Source organism: Panthera tigris, chromosome D4 (assembly GCF_018350195.1).
Source record: "Panthera tigris isolate Pti1 chromosome D4, P.tigris_Pti1_mat1.1, whole genome shotgun sequence".
Lineage (NCBI taxonomy): Eukaryota > Metazoa > Chordata > Mammalia > Carnivora > Felidae > Panthera > Panthera tigris.
In genome coordinates this window covers 35,037,378-35,054,312 of record NC_056672.1, presented here as the reverse complement: position 1 = coordinate 35,054,312, position 16,935 = coordinate 35,037,378, and the positions used below count along the sequence as shown (strand labels likewise).

Here is a 16,935-nt window from a genome sequence, read left to right as displayed (position 1 = left end):
AAAATAACTGATTTTTTCTATGAGTGGTTTAGTTTTAGCTCAATAATCATAGATCACTTACAAAAATGTGGCGTTTTACCTATAAAGTCATGTTGCTTAGACAACATGGTGTAGAAATTTCCTTTTAAGGAAGCACAGTATTTGAATCATTAATTTTATATTTAAATAAAATATAAACTAATTGAATAGACACTATTCAACTTCAGTCACCTGACTGACTAGAGGCATTTGTCTACTTGTTTGCATGCTTGCTTTTGAAGTTATTTTTGATAATATATTCAAAATAGGTAACTTGATGAATTCAGGTGTACTTGGAAATATAATCATGAATTACAGATATTTTCCCTTAAAAAAACTTCTTCATAAGCACACTGCAGTGAGTGTGAAATACTTTTAGATGTCTTAGGTAATAGGGATTTCACAATACACAGGGATTTTTCAAAATCACTTAGCATATGTACATATCAAAGTGTGACTGGCTGCTAGTGAAAATAAAACAGTAGCTCACTCTTAATTTTGTCAAAATGCCCAATGGTTATTTTTCCCAGAAGTAGGAAAATGTTTCATGCTGGTTTTCTTCGTTAAGGAAAATTTATCGTGACCTTAGTTTGTCACATAAACGATATGATTTAAGGACGTTTTGCTACGATGAAGAGCATTTTCCAGAAAAAAAAAAAAGGGGGGGGGTTTACATATGTACATATGTATTTGAGTTAAAGATGTATATACTTATTTAACCCTTTGTGACATAAAATAAGTCATCAAATGAGAAAGAAGTAACCCAATTTGTTGAATCAAATCATTTTTCCCACTGATTACATATCTTACATACTGCAGATTGCATGCATATGAATGAATCCATATGACTCACTGTATGCTCCCTTTCAATTTAAATCTGCATGATTCCTAATAGTTTTTTCCTAATAGTTTGTATCTGCTCTTTTTCCCCCCAATATTTTACTTGATAATAAACTGGACCATATTTAATTTCTTTAGATGTCATGATAAGACATTACTATTCTTTTTTTAAATTTTTTTTAACGTTTATTTATTTTTGAGACAGAGAGAGACAGAGCATGAACAGGGGAGGGTCATAGAGAGAGGGAGACACAGAATCTGAAGCAGGCTCCAGGCTCTGAGCTGTCAGCACAGAGCCCGACGCGGGGCTCGAACTCACGGACCGCGAGATCATGACCTGAGCCGAAGTCGGCCGCTCAACCGACTGAGCCACCCAGGCGCCCCAAGACATTACTATTCTGATAAAGATTGCTATACTATTTGTTTGGTAGACATGGTCAGTGCACATTCCCAAACTCTAAATTGTCCCAAATGATGTACAACTGGCCAGTATTGAATGGTGTTTGAATAGTGAAGATGTTAGGGTTATTAAATCCAATTAATGTGCTTTAGCATTAAGCTATTGTAGACTTCATATTCTTTAAGACAAGTTGTCATATCCTACTTTCAGTTCAGCATCTTGAATTTTTTAACAACTATGTGCCTGAAAATAGTTTAGGTTCAATGAATCTCAATCTGATTAAGATTACACACAGCATTCTACATTTAAATCCTTCATGAATTTACTATTAGAGTTTCTGGGAAAGAAATCAAATTCCCCTGGTCTCTTTTATTAAGAATTCACTAGAGTAGTCGGAGGCACTGTAAGCTGTGGTTATTGATATAAGAAAGCTTTTAATATATTTTCAAATATTTAATTCTCAAATTTTAATGTATTTCATTCATCATAAATCATTATCTTACTCAATATAGCATCATATTCTAATAAAACAATAATGGAAGAATACTCTTTGCAATATATTTGTTAAGATTTGGCCTCATCCATAATGATAAAGATTTGTTCTGTGAATTGGCCTATAGGCTTTAAGCACCACTCCAGGAGGATGAACATTCACAGTCCAATAGCCTTACAGAAAACATTAATGAAGGATCCAGAAATGGTAGTAATAGCATATCCACACTTTAACGATACCATAAGCTTACCCAAAACATTGACCCCCTAGAAGCTAGTCAGAGAAATGTAGTTGGGATGATTATGTCAGAAAATCCTGACTATATATCCATGAATTTATAAACTCATCACTCTCTACAGAGATTTTAACCCAATGGGCTTAGGATGGGGACTGAAATGTCTGTTTTAAAAAAAAAAAAACTTTCTAAGTGGTTCTAATAAAACAGATCAGAGGACGACACTTTGAGAAAACTGTTATAGTGGAATGCATTAAAATATACGGCTTTCTAAACTAGGTTTAAGAATTTGGGTTTATCAATGCCAAATATCTTAATCCATTTCTAGAGTTCATATAGAGAGTATATGACACTTGAAACCACCGAAATTTCAGTGCACTAACCACACACAAGAACCTTGATGTGATTTTCTTTCTCTAAGATTTAGGAATTCCTCAAGTTGAAATGGAATTCAAATCTAGATGATCTAGAGATTCACATGAAGTCATGGAAAGTACTCCCTCGTGTGTTCTTATATTGCTGAATATAACAGCAATATAATACCTTGAAGGGCCAGATTTTGTGTGTGTGTGTGTGTGTGTGTGTGTGTGTGTGTGGGTGTGTGTGTAATTGGTGAAGTGTGAGTATCGCTTTTATTGGTATTCAAATATTATTAGATTAAGACATCAACGCCATTTATCTAAACAGTCCATTAAAAGATATTCCTTTCATTGGCTATGCTGTAATACAATACCATCAAATTAGAAATTCACTGCCACCAGTCCCAAACTAAAATGGTTATTTTTATTTTTTTCCTTAGTGATTAAAAAAAAAAGTTGGCATATACTTCTGATTTGTGTGCCATTCTCTATTATTAATATAACTTTATTCTTAAAAGACATTTAAGAATGTAGAAATTTTACACATTTTCTTAAAAAATTCAAAGCAATGGAAAAGATGCATTCTTGACATAGTTTATCTATGTTATTGAAGACGTTCTTGTTATTTTATAATTGACACCAGGGTTTGACAAAGTACACCTGTGTGTACCAAAGCCACCTGTTATTGTAAATAAAGTTTTGTGGAAACACAACCATGCCCACTTCTTTATCTTATTTCTGTGGCTGCTTTTACACTGCCGTGGCAGAATTGAGTAGTGGCAACAGAGGCCATATGATAAGCAAACCCTAGAATATATACTATTAGGCTCTTTAGAGGAAAGAGCCTTTTACTGGTGCATAATTTAGATAGCTAAGAGTTAAAACAATAGTTAAATACATGCTACTTACACTACAAAATCACATTTAAAATAAAATACTTTTTGTTTGTTTTAATATATTGGTTTATAACAAAATATGTATCATATATAACATTATATTGATCTGTTTTTCAGGTTGACAAAATCCTGATACAGAGGTGAACTGACACCTAGAATTTCAATTGTGCTTATGTATGTTAGAAATACTGTATATATTCTTAACATAATGAGAAAACCTCACTTTGATATTTTAAATTAAGGTATACAGGGGCTCCTGGGTGGCTCAGTTGGTTAAGCATCTGCCTTCAGCTGGGGTCATGATCTCACCATTCATGAGTTCTAGCCCCACATTGGGCTTTGCACTAACAGTGCAGAGCCTGCTTGGGATTCTCTCTCCCTCTCTCTCTCTGCTCCTCTCCCACTTGTGCTCTCTCTTCACCCCCCCCCACCTCTCTCTCTCTCTCTGTGAGTGAATTAAAATAAATTTAAATAAGGTATACATATCTCTCATGGAAAAAAAAATGACACATATAAAATAATTATCACATTTTAAATCAGTCTTTTTGGTTTTCCTGAAGGTTCATTGTAGAGTTCAACTTTTCCTAAAATATCGTAATAGCTTTTTTTAATTTTAAAATATGTTTGGGTCCCAGGGTGGCTCAGTTGGTTAAGCATCCAACTCTTGATTTAAGCCCAGGTCGTGATCACATGGTTGGTGAGATGGGGGCTCTGTGCTGACAGCCTGGAGCCTGCTGAGGATTCTATGTCTCCCTCTCTTTCTGCCCTCCCCTGCACTCTCCCTCTTTCTTAAAATAAATATGTAAACTTAAAAAATATGCTAATGGGGGCACGTGGGTAGCTCAGTCCGCTAAACATTTAACTCTTGATTTCAGTGAAGATCGTGATCTCAGGATTGTGAGATCAAGCCCCGTATTGGGCTCTGCGCTGGGCCATGGAGCCTGCTTAAGATTCCATCTTTCCCTGTCCCTTTGCCCCTCTCCCTGTCTTGAGTGCTCTCTCTCTGTCTCAAATAAGATAAAAAATAAAATAAAATAAATAAAATATACTAATGAATGTCTTATTTCCCTTTTGAAAATACTTAATGTGTTTATCTTTACGATACTGTGTCTCTAGTCCATATATTCTCTGGTTTCATTTATGTCATTTTGATATAGCAAATCGGTAATTCAGAGATGACTGTGAAGTGTTTGCTGGGAAGCTCATTTCTTTATATTTTAGCAATCATTCTGAAGGAAGGAGGCATTACCATCACCAACCCATGGAGGCAGTTGAAAATGTGTGTTTGTAAGAGAGATTTTTGTTGTTTTAATGACTGGGAAGAGTTGAGTACCAAGGAAGGAAGAATGTCAAAAGTCTTACAGTATATAGCCAGTCACAAAGAGGGAGAATTGTCTCCTTAAAGTAACATTAATGCCCCCATTGAAAAACACGGTAAATCTAGAGATTATTTATGAGAAATTACTGAAAGATTTGAGATTGCAAATATAAATCTGCTCACATTTGATCATCACTTTTTATTATTGTCACTTAGTAAATAGATCTTCAGTTAATGATTTTTCTAATGTGTTATTAAAAGTATTTACCATTCTAATCCAAATAAATAGCAACTGATGTCAGATTTGCATTTTATTTATATTTGAAAATGTATTCAATTATGGTAATTCCTAATATTTCAATTGATGCCCAAAGCAACTACATTTTTTGATGTATCATTAAAATATTCTTTTGTAATCCATAAGTCAGTTAGCTCCTTGGGCTAATTCCCTTCAAAATGAATTCCTCAGACCTAACTCTTTAATGGATGTTCTTTTACATAAAAAATATAAATATTCTGATGATTTTTTATGTTGTTCTGTTGCCAATCATTGTAGATATTCCTTCTTTTTTTTCCCAAGAAGAAATATTTAGCAAGCCAAATGCATTAAACAATTTCCCCATAGTAATGGTAATACAATTCAAATCTCTATTTAAGGCTGAACAGGACAGGCTGTTCTTGTTTCAGCTGCTTAAAACATGGCACTGGTGGAGACTTCTTCACCTGAAAACATCATTTTGTACTGAAAAAAAAAACATAATTTCAAAGGTTTTACATTCTGTCTGAATCTTAATCTTTTCTTTCACAATTCTGTTTTTTTTCCTTGTCTTTAAAACTTCTCAAAGTCTTCCTTTTTCCTCAGTGAAATATTTGAGACCTGGAGACCATGAAAATTGTCACATTCTGTGTGCGTGTATGTTTCAGGGAAGACTCCAGGAACCTTCATTGTAAACTAAGGTTCAAAAGAGAAAATAAAAGATGGAAAAATTAATCTGTCTCTGTAAATAAATGGATGGGCTCTAAGCTTTGTAGCCATCTCGTTTGCACTAGACGGACTATGACAAACGGACCCTTTAGCTACCCATCATTCATGTTATGAGTAAGTTTCAGCTTCTACCTATGCGGCATATAACCTCAAGAAAGACAAGCTTTCCATTATAAATGAAAAATGACCTTATTTATCACCGTTGTGATAGACTCAATTTTTTAGTTATTTATCATAACCGTGAAAAAAAGAAGAGCAAGTGTATAAATCAATGAGATTTTAAGGAACTACATGTCATGAGTGCTAAATTGAAATTTAGCTGCTACAAGTCCTTCATTTCACAATTTGCAAGAAATGAAAAATATCATTCATTCAATTGATATATTCAAATGAATCTAAGGTCTTGGGTTGAGGTACGTCCTCTTTGCCTCCATCTCGTGCCTCCCATTTGAGGAGTCCTGCTGGAGTTCTTCCCCTTCCAAATGGCTTCTACTGGAAAACCTTTTTTCCATTTTTTCCCCTATTCCTCCTTTCTTGGCCAATATAGTAATATCTGGAATCCCAAGTGTTTATTGGTACTTTTTCTCCCCCCTTGAGTTATGGGCCAAATGCATCTTTTGGGACAGAAATAAGCACTCACGGATTGCATCTTAGGCCATATCTGAATGGTCATATTCATTCATTCATCTGAATGAAATGTAGAAATATATACTTTTTTTTTCCCCATCACATATCTGGAGACTCAACTTTGCAGGATTTTAAAGAGGAGAAAAAATAAAAAGGGGATTAAAGATCAAGAGAAAAATTGCAGCACCTTTGGTATTTTCTTCTCTCCCCCCTCTTTGAACTGAAAGCACAGAAATGTCTCAGAAAGAAACAGCAAAATTGGAGAAAGGCATAGAAGCAACCTTAGTCGACAGGTATTTATTACTAAGTATATGCCAGGCACTGGCACACTGGCCCTGGGGTTACAAGACTGAACAAAAATTAAGTCTAAAAACCCATGGAATACATAGCCTAATAGAGAAGGTAGGTATTCTTTCACTCATCCCCACAATATGCATGAGATGAAAACTGTTGACTGTTCTAAGGAAGAAAGGTATGAGGTATGATATCAGAGTATAGAGGGAATTTAATGTACTCGGTGAAGGATCTCATGGGGAAAAATGGTGCTAAATTGCAATGTACAGAATAAGTGGAAATTGGTTAAGTAAATATAGGTAAATGGAAACTATAACAGGAAGACTCTGTGGCAAGAGGGAACATATTGAGTGTAAGTAAAAGAAAGTGAAAATGAAAAGTTTGTCTGATTGAAACTCAAATTGCTAAGGGCAGTCAGGAAGATAAGGCTGGAGAGAGATAGCAAGAGAGATCACACAGGGCCTCCAAGAGCCTTTAAAGAACATTGGTCTAAATGCTCAAATGGAAAAGGATCCATGGAAAGGTGTTTAGTGTGAGGAGTTAACATGATCTGTATTGTCTTCCCAAAATATGTGTTTGGGGCAGCGTGGAGAAAAGATTTGAGGGGAATCATAACAGAGGCAGAGAAACCAGCCAGGAGGCTATTACAGGAGTTGAGGAGAGAGATGACAGGTGTTATCTGGGAGGTGGAGAGATGTGATGGATTATGTTAAATAATAAAAAGGTAAAGAGGGGCACCTGGGTAGCTCAGTGAAGTCTCCAACTGTTGATTACTGCTCAGACCATGATCTCAGGGTCATGAGATTGAGCCCTGCATCAGGCTCCACACTAAGCATGGAAGCCTGCTTGGATTCTCTCTCTTCTTTCTCTCTGCCCCTTCCCTGCTCTCTTTCTTTCTCTCTCAAAATAAATAAATAAGCATTTAAAAAAAATAAAATATAAAAGGTAAAGAGAACAAGCTAAAGGGGGGCAGGGTGGTAGCTGGAGGAGGAAGTTCTGTTGCCTAATTTAGCTTCTTTGGTTGTTTTAATGTGAGAGAATTGAACATTCTTAAAAGTTATTGAGAAGGGTCCAGGTAAGAGAGAAAGGGGAGTTTAAAATATCAGAAAACTGTAGAGTGAGAGAGATTCCTTTTTTAATGATTTTTTTTAATAATCTACACCCAATGTGGGGCTTGTACCCACAGCACTGAGATCAAGAGTCTCATGCTCCTTCAACTGAGCCAGCCAGATGCTGCGAGTGAGATTCTTGAGAAAGCAGGAGAGGTAGAGGTGAATTCTGGGGGAGGAGGATGTTCCCTGACATTCTCTCCTCTCCTTCACTTTTCTCCATATTGCTGGGCTCCCACCCTAAGATTTAGGAGCCACAAGTATCTCCAACAAGGGAGAAGTTATTGAAACAGTAGTGTGGTAGCAAGATAGAGCACCATAGCCAAGGCTATGTATTTTTTGAGGAAAAGTACAGAATATATTGTCGTATGGAGACATTGTTTTAATATAGCTAATTACAACTGTGGTATGCTATTATATTTTATGAAAATCTTCGGTTAAGTACTTTGTGTTGGGGTCACATTGGAAACTAGTAGGTGTATCACCCACTTTCTTCTACTAGAAGGAGTGGTCTTGGATTCAGAGAGACTCTCAAACTCACAAAGTACGATAGATTTTACCCAACACCAAGTATACTTAGCTTTCATACAGGATATATGACAAAAAACAACAGAACAGCACAAGTCTTGTACCTTCCAGCAACAGCTTCCAATGTTTCAGCCGTTTTGCACTTATATGCATGTGGTCACAGGAGCTAAGCAGAATGTGTGCAGGTAATTTCAGAGAAGCTCTCAAATGTTTGTGACCAGCCAGCCGGGTAACCCGTCAGGCATCACGACTGCACTCCTCTGGGGCAGCAGCATCTCATCAACAGTATTAACTGTGCCTTGCTTATAGCTGCTTAATTTAGTTTATCTTCCTTGGCCAGATTTTCACTTATTTGGGATCTGTAAAGGTAAACTCCTTCTCATTCCTTGAGATAATATTGCAGTAGGTTTCACCAAATTCCAAGTCCTCAGGCATCCCTGAAGATAGAAGAAAAGCCTCAGAACCATGTTACTTCCCTTCTACTGCTGTTTTTATTACTATTAACCTATTGTCAAATCATCTGCTAAAATAACTCGAGGCAGTTTACTTACTTTGATTAGTTTTGCATTATTTATAGGTAATCATTAAAAGTTCTCTACAATATAATGCAGTCATATATTTTTCAACTGTCTTGAATAATTATGTAACATTACATTACATTAAGCTTACATTAAGAGAAATTGCTAAGCATTGGCTTGGTTATATATAAATTAAAACTTTTCTTACAGATATTTTGGGAACTTGAGATATCTCATCACTGAGAATAAAAATTATTCTATATATTAGAAAAATTTCAGAGTAATTTTCCTGGCATTGAAATAATTTTCCTAAAAAAAAAACTCATGTTCTTACATTAACAACTATTCATTAATTTATTCATTTATCACTTTATCTCCCCAAATAATTATAGAAGAGCTGCTATATACTGAGGCTAGGCAATAGCATGTGTCCTCAAGGAAATTTGATCTACAGACTAGAAATCATGTTAAAATATCCTTTGCTTAATTCTTGTGCAGAAATGGATGGGGGAATTTCTTATGTATACTGTGTTAGTTAAAAGTATACAGCTACTAATAATAAACCAGACTAATACTGATCAAAACAACCACAAAGGTGTTATTTTTCCCATCTGAAAAGTCAAAATAGGTAGGCCTGGGCTGATATGGCAGATTCGTAATGACATCAAGGACCAGATTTTTTTTTTTGCACTATTTACTCAGCTATGTTTAGTCTGTGGCTTTTGTCCTCACGCCCCTAGCCTCATGGTTTCAGGATTACTGCCTGTCCTCCAGCTTGCATCTTCATTCCCCAGAGAGAGAAGGGAATGAGTGAAGTAAAATGTTTGAAGGCACATTTTAAGTATTTTCTATCTTTAATAAGCCTTAGACAACTCCTGCCCCCTCAACTTCTGATTGCATCTCATTGGCTAAAACTGTGTCACATGGATGCATCTGTAAAGAAGTGTGAGAATCTGAACCTACTGAATATAGGTACACCATTATCCTTAACAAAATTGGAGGTTGGTAAGGATATTAGGTAGGCAGCTCTAATTGATAACTGTGCTTCATATTATGTTACTTTACCAGGACACTTTCTTAATCACCAATTTTTAAGAAATTTGTTTTGTGTTAAAGAAAAAAAAGTTTAACTCATTGTTTTATATATCTATATCAATCTTCTATGACCATAACTTAAAAAAATGGAAATATGGAAATTTAGAACTTAAATTTTGATTCTTTTTATGAAGAGAAACCTATTTTAAATTATCTTTATGGTGACTTAGAAGCCTTAGTTAAATTCTATAACTTTTTCTCTTTTACTTAGCTTTCCTTTAGAAGGTTTGACATTGGAGAACTTTGACTAAGAACACATTACCATGGCAAAACATAATATTCACATGTACTAACCTATTTTGGTTTGGGAGATTTATTTACAATGGTGTATAATTTTCTTCTCTTCATTGAAATATAGAAGAATAAAATGATTAGCTGTGACTTTTGAAACAAGTTTATATTTAAAATCACACTTACATCCAGAGATTCATTACCAATCAACATTTTTGCAATATTTTCATTTATTCCTATAAAATTAAACTTCTAAAAGCTTATGACTATTTTTTATGACTTTCTATTGCCTAGATAATTCTGTTGCATGTACCAGGAATTGTGAGTCTTGAAAACTTACAAGCTTAGAGCAGTGATAAAATTTCAAAGTAGCAATAGATTTCACAAGTGCATTTATTAAGAAAGTATACATCCACACTTATGCTTATATATATAACAGATACAAGTAATACATACATAAGAAAAAAAAAACCTCTTTTTTGCCCCCAGTCTTTAATAATATGCACAGGCTCTAAAAAAGAACTGGAATTGTGCATTGCAATGAGTTTAGGTCTGTTTAAAATTGCTGTTCCCTACAATAAATTTACAGAAATGTCTCCTTTGTGTTTGGAAATACTGATAACTCCCCCTGGTAAAGCAAAACATGATAGTTTCAAATTATCTCTCAACAAGAATATTAGGGTTTGGAGGAAATCAGAGGGATAGGATGCTAACATTTCCTGAAATGGGAGGAAAGTTTGGTAAGTGGAGATAGCAGAAGGTAGTGTTAAAAAATAAATAAATAAATAAACTGAGTAAATTTGAGGATCTTGTTGGCTTTATTCAATTATTCATGAGTTGGGCAGCATCCTGTCTAGCAAATAAAAAAGAACTCTGAGGAATGGTGTAAAATGGAAGGTTTTTAGACAGAGAATGGGAGTAGAGGGAGGGATGAGGAGGTCAAAAACAAAAGAAAATATTGTTTCCAACAATGCCACCTTCCCTTTGTGGGGAAGGCAGGGGCTGATCAGAGATCAGGCCAATCACCTCACTAATGCTGGCCAGGAAATTCCAGACTGACTGATTAAAGGTCACATTCCTGGACAAGGCTGAAACTGCAGTTAGGTTGCTGTTAAGTTTTGGTTTGCTGGCGTGGGGCTTAGCACAAGTGACTCCATTTTCAATCTGGTGTTTCTTTAACAGTAGGGAAATCAGCATGCTTTTTAGATCTAAACATTAGTGTCCTTTCTACAGTCATGTGGGAATAACATTCAATGCATTTAGAGCAAGGAATGCAGTGTGTCTACTCTCATGGAAGAATAGATTTTACTTTCAGGTAACATTGAAATGAATATTGCATCTTCCATTTTCTAGTTATATAACTGTGGGAATTTATTTGATCTCTCTTGGGCTCCATTTCATTACAAAATTGGTGTGGGTATTAAATATGGAAGGCCCTAATACAATGACTGACATATCCCAGGCATTAGTAACATTAACTGCAGTGATTCATTTAGTCACATAGCTCTAAATATCATCTGTATGCTAATATTTCCCCAATGCCTATCTCTATCTTGAAGCTGTCTGCTGAACTTCACACTGTTACCTCCAACTGACTACTCAACATGTCTACTTGGATGTCTGATGTGCACTTCAAGTTTATTATGCCCACAACTGAATTTCTGATCTAACACCCTTATCCAATTTATCCCAACATAAGCAATGGTGAATATATCCTTCCTTTTGCTCTAACTGAAAAATTTGGAGTGATTCATCCTTTACTCATTTTATCTCTCATATCCCCAAATTAATTACTTATTAAATCTTATTAACGTTACCTTCAAATTATATCCAATATAATACCATTTCCCAATACCTCTGCTACTATTTCTATGGACAAGCCACTATTATCTTTAAGCAGGCTATTATAACGGCTTCCTAACTAATGTACCTCATCACTGGCTTTTGCTACTCCTACTCCCCACCAAAGTCTCTGTTTGACCAGCAGAGAGTGGAGTCATCATAGTCCTGCTCAAAATGCTTCGGTTTTCCCATGCCACTCAGAGTAAAAGCCAAACATCATAACAAGTGCCCACAATGTTCTGGATGCTTTGACTTCCACCTACAATTTTGACTTCCTGTATATCTACTCACCGTCAGGTTCCCGGTGCTCCAGACCTGCTTGTTCTTCCTGAGCAGAGCAAGCACACACACACACACACACACACACACACAGACACACACACACACACACACACACAGGGTTTTTACTTTTTCTGGACCTCAATGTCCTATCCCCACTAGGCATAGATTGTTCTTCCTCAAATGCCAGCGTGGTCTGTTCCTTCACCTCTGTTAGGTCAGAGGTCATTTCAGTGAGGCTGACTAAATAGACTCCAGGACTATTTAAATATCTATTCCTCTCCTCTCCCTTTCTCTGTGTCCCTTTTGCTGACTTATTTTTCTTCATACAGCTTATTATGTGACCTAAGATATATTTACTTATGTACTCATTAATTATTGGGCCTGGTGCATGGTAGTCACTCAGTAAATGCTCATTACGTGAATAAATGTGTCAATAGAAGCAATTGAAAGTAAACTTAAGTTTAGTCCCTTCTCAACCTATTTCATCTGAGTGGAGACATCATTTCTGTTTTCTATGCTCAACTTTAGAAGATAGTGGTAACAAAACTATGAGGTAAATGTTTTAATTTTTAAACTAAATTTACAAGCTTGCTAAATCCTATCTGGTAAAAAAAAAAGAGCATAAATTGCTCTCTCTATATATACAATATATACATACATTGATGAGAATTTAAATGTTTTGACACTTAACTATATTTATACGTGGTTCATATTTAGCCTTTTGTGTGAGTTTTGTGTGCCAGCATGCATACAATGCAGTCATGTTTTTTGAAAAATTGTATTTCTTTTCTTGAATTACAAATATTAAGTATCATGTATTTGACAGGAATCTGTGTTTAAGAGTCTCAAAAGGAAATCATCTTTCTCTAAATTACCATCAATATCTAATTGGTTAAACAGAATAGATTTATATCAGCCTTTAAAAATAGGTAAATTTGAATGTGTTGCCAAGAAAATAAGTTCATATATATATATATATATATATATATATATATATATGTTCAAATCAGTGAAAACATGTAGAACAAATATATAGCTCTTATATGGAAGAAGAAACTGTAGCCTGTGTGTTAGTAATGGCTTTCTCTATGTGCTGAATGACAAACTGCTCACAATCTTTACCGAATAATAAGCCTGTGCTTAAAAAGTTAAATATTTTCCTGATGTCATTTATTACTTGAAATATAAATATTGTTTCTCCGTTGTCCATTAATTTTTAAAGATTCAAAAGTCCAACATTATAGAAAGTTTATGACCCATTTTATACAAACCTCCTGTCGTTTGTATCTCCACACCACTGGGAAAGGTCAGTTAGGGTTGTTTTGGAGAAGAGAGCAGGACTTATATACATAAGTGGGCATATACTGTTGGTTGACTCACTCCACTCCCTTCCACATTTCCCTTTTTCCTAGCCACTTTTTAATAGTTGAGCAAGACATGGCCATATGACCCAGCTCTTGTTGATTAGATAAAAGTAAAATCTTTGGCTTCCATGGAGGTTTTTGGGAAGAGACAAAATCAATTGGCTTTTCCATTTACCTTTTTTTTTTTTCTTTCTACTTTTTACTTTCTGGACTATAGATAATGGTGCTCCCTCCCCCCATTCCAGTGTAATTTAGATTCAGCTACTCTGATGTTTTCATGTAAAGTGGAAATTTGATATTAAATAGAACAAGAGAGAAGAGAACCAGCAGTGCTTGAAGAGTATGGGGCTTTATATGGCAACCTAGAAGGCACAGTATGTTTTTGAAGTCATCACCTGCCTCCCCTTCCTTGGATTGAAGCTAAACAGAAGTTTTCCTGGAAAATGCATCAATTGCTTCCTGATTTCTCTCATTTTTGGCAGAGATAGTAGCATCCTGTGGGCTAGTTTACAGCATCGTACTGAGAATCATTCCTTGAGTCCCATTATAGAGCCCACCTTCTGCCTTCCAATCTGCCTGATGATATTTCAATAAGTTCTGGCATAATACCTAAGTCAGGGCCCTATGAGGAGACAGAAATCACACTGTCATTAGATTAGGAACAATTTAATATAAAGAATTCTTAATTTTAACAGGGTATTGTAGTAATTGTGATTGCCTAATAAGGAGTTATCAAATATATAAAGAATTTAGGGATATATAAGGCATAGTCACAACACTTAGAGCTAACACAGGACACCCAAGAAAGGAACCAGTTTAAAAGAAGAACATCTTTGGGGTTAAGATCCAGGCCTCATTGTGAGGGTGTGGTCATAGTTTACTGGATGGAGTTTATTACATTGCCATGCTAGCCAGAGTTGCTGGTAATGCATCCTCTGGGTTTCCTTAGAAACTACCTATGGGGGTAGGGTGTGCCATGTGTTGCTGGCTACTGCCACTGCAGAAGCCGCTCACACTTCAAGGACCTGGCCCTGCAGAGAGAGACCTTCTACAATGCAGGGATTTGTTAAGAAGCATACCCTGGAACCAGGAAGAAAAGCCTTAACTCCTGCCATGTGCCTCCAGCACCCTCTACTGACAAAGCAAAATTAGCACAGGCCAGTTGGCAAAGGAGAAATCTTTAGAGTCCAGTTCTATCACAGAATGGACAATGTAATGTGCATTTGGGGCCGGGGGCCTTAAATCAATCACTAGTACACACATGCACCTGAATTCTGATAAATCACCAACTCAGAGCCTTGGCACATGGAGTTCTCAGGCTTCTAATGTTCTTCACCCAAATATGTGTGAGGAATCTGCTTCTTTACTCCTCGTGTCCCATTTAGGGTTACCTCTTCGTTAAAAACCTATGTGTTTATTTTGTGAGTTGAATTGTGTCATTTCGAAATTCATAAGTTGAAGTCCGACTTTCTGCTAGCTCACAATGTGACCTTTGGAAACAGGCTTTATAGAAGTAATCAAATTAAAATGAGGTCACTTGCAGTGGCCCTTCATCCAATATTACGAGTGTTCTTACAAAAAAGGAGGCTTTAGACACAGAGACACACATAGAAGGAAGATGTGAGAGACAAAAAAATGACCATCTGTCAGCCAGGAGAGGCCTGGAGTAGATCCTTCCCTCACAGCCCTCAGAAGGAACCAGTCTTTAGAATACCTTGATTTCGGATTTCTAGACTTCAGAATTGTGGGACAATGTATTTCTGTTGTTTAGGCTACCCAATTTGTAATACTTTGTTATGGAAGCCTTCTCCAGGACTATTCTCCCCCTCCCCACTTTTTTATGGCAACAGTCTCAGATTCAAGGTCTAAGCTCTTTTATTCAAACCATGTGCATGTTTGATAGTGCTCTTCGCATTGCAGTTCCTGAGAAAGCTCCTTGGAACCCCTGTGAATTAAGGAGACCTAAGGAGATCTGTACAGATATTCTGATTCAGAGAAAACTAGATACCCACAGCAGTCATTGCTATATAGCATTTCCGACATCCAGCTGGACACGTGTTGTCAATTCCTTGATTATGGCTCAATCTCGGTCTCTAGAGTTGTCCTCTGCCATCTCTTGGATATATCCCTTTGGCATCATTATTTTTGTATAATAAGTCACTGGTGTATATAAGTGAGGAAATTTCTCAGCCTGTTTCCTATGTACAGTAGTTTAGAAGTTCAGAGGTCTCTGGTCAAGTTGTAATGTGTCCTTTTAATTTCAACTTGAAATCATTCTTCTCAACATGAGAGTTTGTATAATGTATCAGTTGTAATCCACTATGTTAGGCAAAATTCACATCCATAAATATCTTTGAGGTAGGCCTTTCTCTATCTTGGGCAGCACAGTTGTGTCCTGTTGCAGCTAAAACAAATGAGCCAAAAACTTAGTGGCTCAAAAAATATACAAATACATAATTTTGAGGGTCAGAAATATAAAATGGGTTGGCAGAGTTATGTTCCTTCTGGAGTCTCTAGGGCATCATTCCCTGCTTTGCCTTTTCTAGAGGCTGCTCACAGTCTTTTCCTTGTGGCCCCAGAACAAGGCAACCTTTGCTTCCTTTTCTATCTAACTGCCCTGCTTTCTCTTTCCCTTATAAGAACTCTTATGATATCCTTGGGCTCACCCAAATAATACAGGATGATCTCCCCATCTCAAGATGTATAAGTTAATCAAATCTAGGAAATCCCTTTTGTCATGTAGGTCACACATCCACAAGCCTCCTATGAGGCTGCTGAGGTAAGGCTCCCCTGAGAAGCTATAGTATGTGATGGAGGGGATCTGTAGCAAGTGCTTTAAAATTCTCTGAGATTGGACTTTGGGTGATTATGATGTGTCAACAGAGTTCCGTCAATTGGAACGAACATACTACCTTGGTGGGGGGAGGTTGATAACGGGGGCAGCAGTGCATGTGTAGAGGCAGAGGGTATATGAGACATTGCTGTGCCTTCTCCTCACTTCTGCTGTCATCCTGAAACTTCTCTAAAAGTGTAAAATTTGTTTTTGTTGTTGTTTAAGTAATATGGCAAATTTTTCTAAAAATGTAACAAATTTGGGGTGCCGGGGTGGCTCAATCGGTTAAGCCTCTGACTTCAGCTCAGGTCATGATCCCACAATTCGTGAGTTCGAGCCCCGCATCGGGCTGTGTGCTTACAGCTCGGAGCCTAGAGCCTGCTTTGGATTCTGTGTCTCCCTCTCTCCCTCCCTCTCTCTCTGCCCCTCCCCCATTGGCTCGCGCGCTCTCTCTCTCTCTCTCTCTCTCTCTCTCTAAAATAAATAAACATTAATTTTTAAAAATGTAACAAATTTGTGGGGAAAAAAAGTCTCCAGTTTTTTGTCTGTATGAAATGTTTCATTAGACACTACTGTAGAAGTACTAAAACAGCACCAACTCCATCTTGTTCATGCCACCCAATGACCTCCCTTGAGGCTACCTGTTCCAGCCCCATGGAGGTTCAAGT

The 16,935-nt window shown here is 36.6% G+C and overlaps 1 long non-coding RNA gene across 3 annotated transcripts in view; it reads left to right on the top strand.

Annotated features, from left to right (window-relative positions):
• Window positions 1-5,490, top strand: part of LOC122233164 — a 580,276-nt gene extending 574,786 nt beyond the window's left edge. For all 3 annotated transcript variants that reach the window (XR_006210649.1, XR_006210648.1, XR_006210650.1), the window contains one exon: window positions 5,422-5,490. This is a non-coding gene — a long non-coding RNA (uncharacterized LOC122233164). The remainder of the gene's footprint in view (window positions 1-5,421) is intronic.
• Window positions 5,491-16,935: the final 11,445 nt, after the last annotated feature.